This window comes from Choloepus didactylus, chromosome 4 (assembly GCF_015220235.1).
Source record: "Choloepus didactylus isolate mChoDid1 chromosome 4, mChoDid1.pri, whole genome shotgun sequence".
NCBI classification, from domain to species: domain Eukaryota; kingdom Metazoa; phylum Chordata; class Mammalia; order Pilosa; family Megalonychidae; genus Choloepus; species Choloepus didactylus.
This window is the reverse complement of record NC_051310.1, coordinates 188,970,800-188,978,802: the sequence shown is the minus strand read 5'-3', so window position 1 is coordinate 188,978,802 and position 8,003 is coordinate 188,970,800.

Sequence of the window (8,003 nt, the reverse complement as noted above, 5' to 3'; positions counted from 1 at the left end):
CTTCAGCTACTTTTGCTTTTCCTAATTATAAACACTACTCTTCTAAAGGATGATGTTGATTTATGAAAATATTCTGTGATGAAGATCTCTGCCCCACTGATTTCAAGTTTATCTCATGACCCCCAACACATAAGCACAACTTAAACCATATAAGCCTCATTATCAATAGGCACTGTTTAATAAAATTTTCTTGTGCTTCTAGTACATGCAAGGATTTGTCCTACAGTGGGGAGAATCCTCATGGCTGTGCAATGTTCTCTCCCCCAGAGGGTTCCACATTTGCAAGAAGCAGCCCAGCATGAGGATCACTTGCCCAAATACAGCAAGCAGAGAACACAGCCTGTGAGAACCATGTTCTCAGTCTGCAGAGAGGAGACCAGAAAAGTAGACCTTGGTCCAGGAGGGAAATGAGCTGCATGATGACAGGAATAGGCAGGAAAGTTCCCCTGGGAAGGGCCATTTACTAGGAGGGAGGGAGGTTAAAACACAAGGGGTTCTGCCTGTGCCACTCAATCTGCCCCTGCAGAAAGCACTGGATGAGAGCAGATTCATGCACCTGTGTGCTTTGGAATGATAGGCTGGATTTGGCATAGCAGAGGCTGAGTTCAGTGCAAAGTGCAGCCCAACCAGGAAGGGGAAATGAGGAAATCTGATAAAGACAGGGAGTCATGGTGGGCAGTAATGCTAGGGACAGGAGAGGTGCTCCTGCCCACCAGCCAGGCCTCTGTGTGATTTGGGACAGAAGACTGCACTGAATGGACCCCAGAGGCAAATATCTCAGGACCCCTCTGAGAAAGGCAGTCGCTGTGCAGACTTTTGGGGGAAGCAACCTGACCCCAGCTCTGTCCTCAACTCCCACAGGAATGCAGGATGCAGGATGCCCAGGTGCCACCTAGCCTGACATTGGCTGGGAGGACCCTCCGATTTCCTGGGCATCTGTCTTGGCCCCTGCCTCCCACCCAGACCTGGGTGCCTGAGAATCAACAGCAAACACTCATCCAAGTTCAGTCAGCTCCCCCCATTGTCCTCTCTAATCCAAGAGACAAAGGACACCTCACCACCACCCTCCAGAGTAGATGAGGACAGCTCCAGATTCAACTCTGTGCCCCTGGGGCCTAGGTCATCCTTTAACTCCACTTCATGGCCCTCTTCCTTCTTCACTAGTTCCATCTCCCCAAAAGGAGGGTGTGTGGTGGTGAGGGCTCAGGCTGGATAGGGTCCTCTGTGTCAGACTGGGGGAGATACAGGCACTGCATCAGAGGGGGTTGCTCCATGTGACCTCCTGGAAAATGACCAGTGGAGAGCCATAGAAATCATCTCTAAAACTGTTTACTTGGGAAAGAGGGTCCCCTTTGAGCCCATGGCAGTGACAGTGATGTTACCCTAAATCTCATGTAAGAAAATTAAGGCTTTGAACACATACCAGGCTGAGACATCCACACCTGAACATACCACCTTGGTGTAAAATGGGATGTCACACTGTCCCAGGAAGTTCATGTAGAACCTGCAGATGGAGATGCAGGAATCTGCCACCTTGCAGGTCACAGCCATCTGTCCCTAACCCCCATGTCCCCTCTGAAGTGGGCTCTGGACCACTGTGTAGCCAGGCCACACCCAGGCTGTTTGCAGAAAACATTTGTTTTCTCCTTGTAAAATTTGCACCTCATGATGGACTCATCCAGATTCACCAGCTTGTGGGTTCTGCAGAGGGGCTATCCCTGCCTCTCAGCCAGACTCCTTAGAGGATCCCACCTCAGGGCACAACAGACTGAGACATCTGTTCCTCACCTACTGCACCTGTGTCAGCACCAGCTCAGGGCATGGCCTGGGCTCAGCACTGGCTCAGCCACTCTGCACCAGTGTCTGCACACTCCCACTGCTGGGATCATGACCTGCTCTAGGTCATCTGCCATGCCCAAGCCAGGTAGGCAACTCTCACAATGACATTATCTTAGTTTTACACAGCTGGGGGACCTCAGGACAGGGTGGGGCTGCAAGAAGTAAAGCAGAGCTTGGGGACTGAGCTGAGAAATCCAAATGTCAAATTAAAGTAAATGAGATGAGGATTCAGGCTGTGAAAAGGGCAGATGGGTGATGTACATCATCCAGCAGGATGGGGAGAAAAGCTCTTCTTCTGCTTATCCCACAGACAAATGGAAACTCTAAGACCCAGAAAGGGACAGGCCCTGAGAGGATCCTGGGCAATACATGCACCCAAAATTTACCTGGCCCTGACTCCTGGGTGTAAGCCCTCCCACCTCTCTGGGGGGCTGCCTCAACACACCTGGCATCACAGACACAGGCACTGGCATGGAAGAGGCTGCCAGGTCCCTGGCTGACCTATGTGAGCAGGTCATCACTGCTCTTCACCTGAATGCACAGCAACTCAGTGGCCCCCAGGTCCCCAGGAAGCATTCCCACAGTGGGTCCTCCATGCCCTGGCAGCTCAGAACCTGTATTCAGGGAGTCCCCATGTCCTGGGGTCTCAGCGTTAGGTGAGGGTCCCCAGGGCAGTGCCTCATTGGAGCTGTCTGCAGATCACAGAAGCTTCTGCCAGGCCCCAGCAGTCCCCATACATGCGTCCCTGCCCCCACCATGCCCAAACTGGACCAGGCTTTTGCAGAGATGCATTTCCCCAAGGATACTCAGGGACTTCTCCCTGGCCAGGCCCTCAGAGCAAGAACAAAACAAAGAAGTCACTTCCCTTTAAAATTTTTGAGGATTAAAAGAAGTTAAGCCTCACTTTAATGCAAATCCCCACCTTTATATCAAATGTCCCTATCACTACTATACCTAATTTTGGTAAACTCATTTGCTTTAATGAAATGAAGTTAGCAATATGTGAACATCTCTTCCTCAAAGCAATCAGCTGATGGAGAAGCAGTTGGTGACTAGTGCTTTTGCTGTCCCTGGAGCCTGGAGACCTGTGGGGTCCAGGAGACACTCACCTGGAGGGAAGCTCCAGCAGAAAAGAAGGGGGCCACACCATGAAGGGGATAGTGCCATCCCTGGTAACACTTCTGGGGTCACCCCAGTCAGCAGTCTCAGGGAAGGGGGCATGCAGTCTGAGACCTCATCTGCCACATGGGTGAAAGCTCCTCCCCAGACACCACCAGTAGGTGGTGGGGGCCATGGGCTTTTTGCAAGCTTGTGTGAGATGCTGTGGGAATGTTCTCAGTGAGGCCTGAGCTCTGTGGTTGCAGGAGGAGGGCACTAGTCTGCACTCACATGGAAGAATGGACTGAAAACCTGGGATTGCTCCAAGCTCATGTGTGTCATGGATAGTTAGATGTAGCAGTTTAATTCAAAGTCTTAATTTTCCTTTAGGAATGGGTCCTATGGTCACCATTAAGGACTCACACTCCTCTTTCTTGGGGGATGTCCATCCTCAGGAAATCAGACAGTATTCAAGGTGAGTGGCTTAAATAAATCATGGGACATGCACACAATGAAACATGAGGATGTCATTTAAAAAGATGGCATAATTGAGTTAAGTGTAGGCAAGCCAATATGAAAAATTGGCTGAGAGACAAAAACAGCAATCCAGTAGAAAGCGTGCCTTATGTGAAGGATACTCTCACCTGTGCATCTCTGCAAAGGAAAGTGCTCATTGGACATAAACCATATCATCAGAACAGTTCATTTCTGGGACACAGAATGTTAGATGGTTTTTCAGTTTCTTTTTGTGCATTATCTTACTTTCTACATATTCTAAAATGAACACGGAATACTCTTCTAAAGAGAATAATTGCAATGTGTCAAAATGCTCCCAGGACTGGGTACCTAATTTTCAGGGCTTAATGCAAATGGAAATGCCAAGCCCTTGATAAAGATTAATAATTTTGAGATGGAAATTGTGGAGTGTGGGTCCCTCTGAGCTGGTGGATGATGATGCTGGCTCTGGATGTGCCAGATGAAATGTTATAGGGAGAAGCACCTTGGCTGTCAGCCCTACATGGAGGCATGATGAGGCTGTACAAGTCAGAAGGGGAGGCCCAGATGCTCTCAAGAGACAGAGATGGGCCTCCAACACAGTAGGAGACCCTTGTCAGTCCACAGCACTCCCATACCCCACCTCAGGCATGGCCCATAAAGACTTCTCTCCTGAGATCCCAGAATGATTCCTCACAAAAGATGACAAACGAATTTGTTCAAACCACACTGATGGTATTGTAAGGCTTTTAGCAAAACACCCCAAACAGCTGCACAGAAGGGAGCTGCTGGCCATTGTGCTGTGGGGACTTTGGATACTCAGAGGGAGGGGAAGAGACAGACAGCATGGGAAAGGAAGTTGGGGGCAAGAGACAGCAAGGCCAAAGACTTGCAGCCAGAAATAAGAGAGGGATATGGCCTGAAGACAGGAAATAGAGAAGTCTGGGTCAGATGCTTTTGCTCCATTTGATCTTGATCTGGACCCTCTGCCAACAACCTCACAGATCCTTCCAGCCTCCAACTCTCTGGCTGGTTCTCTCCAAGTCCTGAATATGTACCAACTAGTTGGTCAGTGCCTGTGAGTCAATTGAGGCTGCTTTTCAGGGCTGGCCATGAACAGCATGATACAGATGATTTAATGGATAACCAGATATCTCCCTCCTGCCAGGACTTCCACCATCCTCCAGGGCCACCCTTAGGTCTGGGAGGCATCAGCAGCCCAGCACTGAGTGTACATGGCATCTTGCAGGTCTATTGCTCACCAGGCCTTGGCTCTGTCTTCTGCTGACAAGTTCCCATAAGTCCAGAGGTGTCAGCTGTGGGATGGAGAGGAAAGTAGAGAGTCAGGCAAAGGGAGAGCAGAGGGTCAGGTAGGGAGAAATCAGATGGTCCGATGGGAAGAGGAGATGATCAGGTAAGGGATGGGCAGGGTCAAGTAAGGGGAGGGAAAAGAGTCAGGTAATGGAAGTTCTTGGGGTCAGATTAGGGGAGGGCAGGGAGTCAGGTAAGAGGAGGGTAGTGGGTCAAGTAAGGGGAGGTCAGAGAGTCAGTGTCAGTGTTGGGGATTTAACCATCTCACCTGTAAAGGCTGGACTGGTGTAACCACAAGGTGCCTGAGGAAATTCAGGGGACTATGGACAAGTTACTGCAGAGTCCAGAGGGAATAGGCTCAAGAACTAATGGGAAGAGAGTGTTCAGGTGGAAGAATCAGATCAGGCTACTGGGGCATTGTGGGAGTAGGTGAACATTAGTTTCCATGGGTAGCACTGAATTCTGACTGGGGTTCCCGGGCAGGCAGCCCCATCTTAAGACAGGAGAAAGTCCAAGGTCTCTGGAGCAGAGATGGTTGGTGAGGAGGCCATCAGAGGCCTGATGGAGAGACCTGGCAGGCCCTGGTGAGGCTCTTGGAGTGAATCACAGTGTCACTGGGAAGACATGAAAGAACTTGAGCATGCAAGTCATAAAACCATATCTGTGTTTTTATAAGATTGTTCTAACCTCAGAGTGGACACTGTATGTTTGGTCCTATTAGCAAAAGCAAAATATCCAATTAGGAAGCTGGTACAGAAGAGCTGACAAGGATTCTGATGTCTCAAATTTGTCCAGGAAACTAAGGAAACAACAACCAAAAAGGTTAAAGACATGTCCAGACATTATAGCCACTCCATTCCTGGCTCATTAAGAAAGGAAAAGAGAAGCTTTGAGGATAAGGACCACATCTCATGTGGATGGGGACCAACCACCCAGATGGCAACCAGGGGAAGGTTTGTGAGGAAGACTTGGAAATGTCCAGAACATAATTTGACCTAGAAATCTAGAGAGAAAGCTGGTCTAGAAATAAATACCCAAGATAGTCAAAATCAGGAGCATGAGTCAGGAGGCTTAGAGTGGAAAGGGCAGGAAAATAAGAGATACTCAAGGGAGCCAGCCCTGAGAAAAACCTTTAAAGAAAGAGACAAAAGGACACAGAGGAGCCTATGAAAGCATCCTGACCAGGGTCTGACTACCTGGGAGATCTCAGGTCCCTCTGCCCTGACTCTGTCTCTCCAGTGAGCTCATGTATATCTCTGTCCAGACCCCCTTCTTCCTGGGAGCTCAGATATCCCTCTACCCAGAACCCCTCTATCCAGAGGTATCACAGTTCCCTTTGCCTATACCCCATACCCCCAGAAAGCTCACAATTCCTACTGGCTGGACACCCTCCCTCCATGGAGGAACAGGAAAGATCTGGTACCCAGTGAGGTGAGCCCAGCACTGAGGGCCCTTGAGCTGGCTGAAACCTCACAGAGAGCAGGTTCATCATCAGCCTCCAAAGCCTGCCAATATAGTGACCCTGAAAACACACAGCCTGTCTGGCATAGGAGGGCAAAGGGTTACACTCTAGGAATGAGCCTGAACCAGAAGATACAGTCCACCCATGGACCAGGAATACTGAATCATCAAACTGTAACAAAAAATGCAGGATTTGGACTTTGATTCCTGTTAAGCCATGAGACTTGGAGAAGTGAAAAGAAAAAAAAAATCCTTCTAAAGGAAGAGAGCATCAGAGTATGCTCCAGTCAGTCCTTCAAATAATTTTCCAATTCAATTTTCATGTTTTTAGCTGCCTCCACCAGAAACAGCAGAAAACTCTGGCTCCAAAGGACCCCAAATATCATAATTACCTTTCTGGGCTTCCCTGTCTCTTGAATCTTGGTCTTTCAGTACTCACTTTCTTGCCAGCTCTCAGTGCCTTCAAACAAATGGGGTTTTGTTGTTATTCCGTTCTTCTAGTTTTCTCAGATGCAGGCTTAATCTGAGTGATTCACTCAAAGCAGAAGCCCAGGGTTTCCCTTTATGTGTTTTTAACATTTGTTTGAAATTCCATTTTTAATGTTGAAAGGAAAGCACTAAGATACAGACCCCTGGTGAGGAGAGCAGAGAGGAATGGACCATCCATGTATCAGCACCTTGGACAGCAGCGCGGCCACCCTGCTAGCTGGAAGCAGCACTGACTACTCAGCTCCAGCTGTCACACGAGGCATTATCCACCAGTGTGCTATGTCAGAGGCCCCAGTGATGGAGACAGCACTTCCCCCTCACTCTTCTTGATGCAGTGTTTGGAGACGTGCAAGACAGCTGTGAGGATTAAATTCTGTGTATTTGGAAGTGTCTGGCCTGTGGAAGGATTTGACAATATTCATTGTCTCCTCTTGTCATTTTATTACTGTCCATAACTCTGTAACTATGAAGGTCATTAAACTCTAGTGAACCACAGTTTGCTTGATATATAAAATGGGAATAACAACAATAGCATCTACATCCTTGGGCCAAAATGATATCATGTACATGAAGAACACTTTGCACACTATGAAGTGCAGTGTACATTTGTGCTATTTTTAATCTCTGAAACCCTTGGAACTTCTGTGCCTAAAAGAGACAATATAACAGAGTGGTTTATAGTTCAGGCACCAGATAGTTTATGTTCAAACACTGCTCTGTCATTTAGTAGCTGTGACAATTTAATCTTTGTCATATATTATCACCCATTATCTTTGGAAGCATTTAATCTTTTCCAGACATAACATTGAGTGAACCAAAGGAGAACATGAAATGGCACATGGTATTTTGTTCCATTTATATGAAGGTAAATGAAACAGGGCAAACTACTCTCTGGAGTTAGGTGGTGGAGATTGTGGTCAATGTCTGGGGTGATGGGTTGATGGAGCATTGGGGGCTTCTGGTATTCTGGTGGCATCTGCTTCTTGATGAGATGTGTGTTTAGTTCCTGAAAATTCATCAAATTATATACTTAATATTTTGGACATTTTCTACACTTAAATAAAATTTACAGACTTAAAAATGTCTACTCTCTTTAAACTCCAGAGAGTGGGAGAATGGTGAAAGGGCTGAAAATTAATGCACCACAAAGGTGGGGTTAATATTAAATGTAGACAACTCTGCAAATAAACTCAGTACACACCCCCCTATGTGGGACATATTTCCCAGGGGTATAATTCTCTCTGGCAATGTGAAACATGAATCCCAGGGATAAGCATGGCCCTGGTATCATGGGACTGAGAATGCCCTTT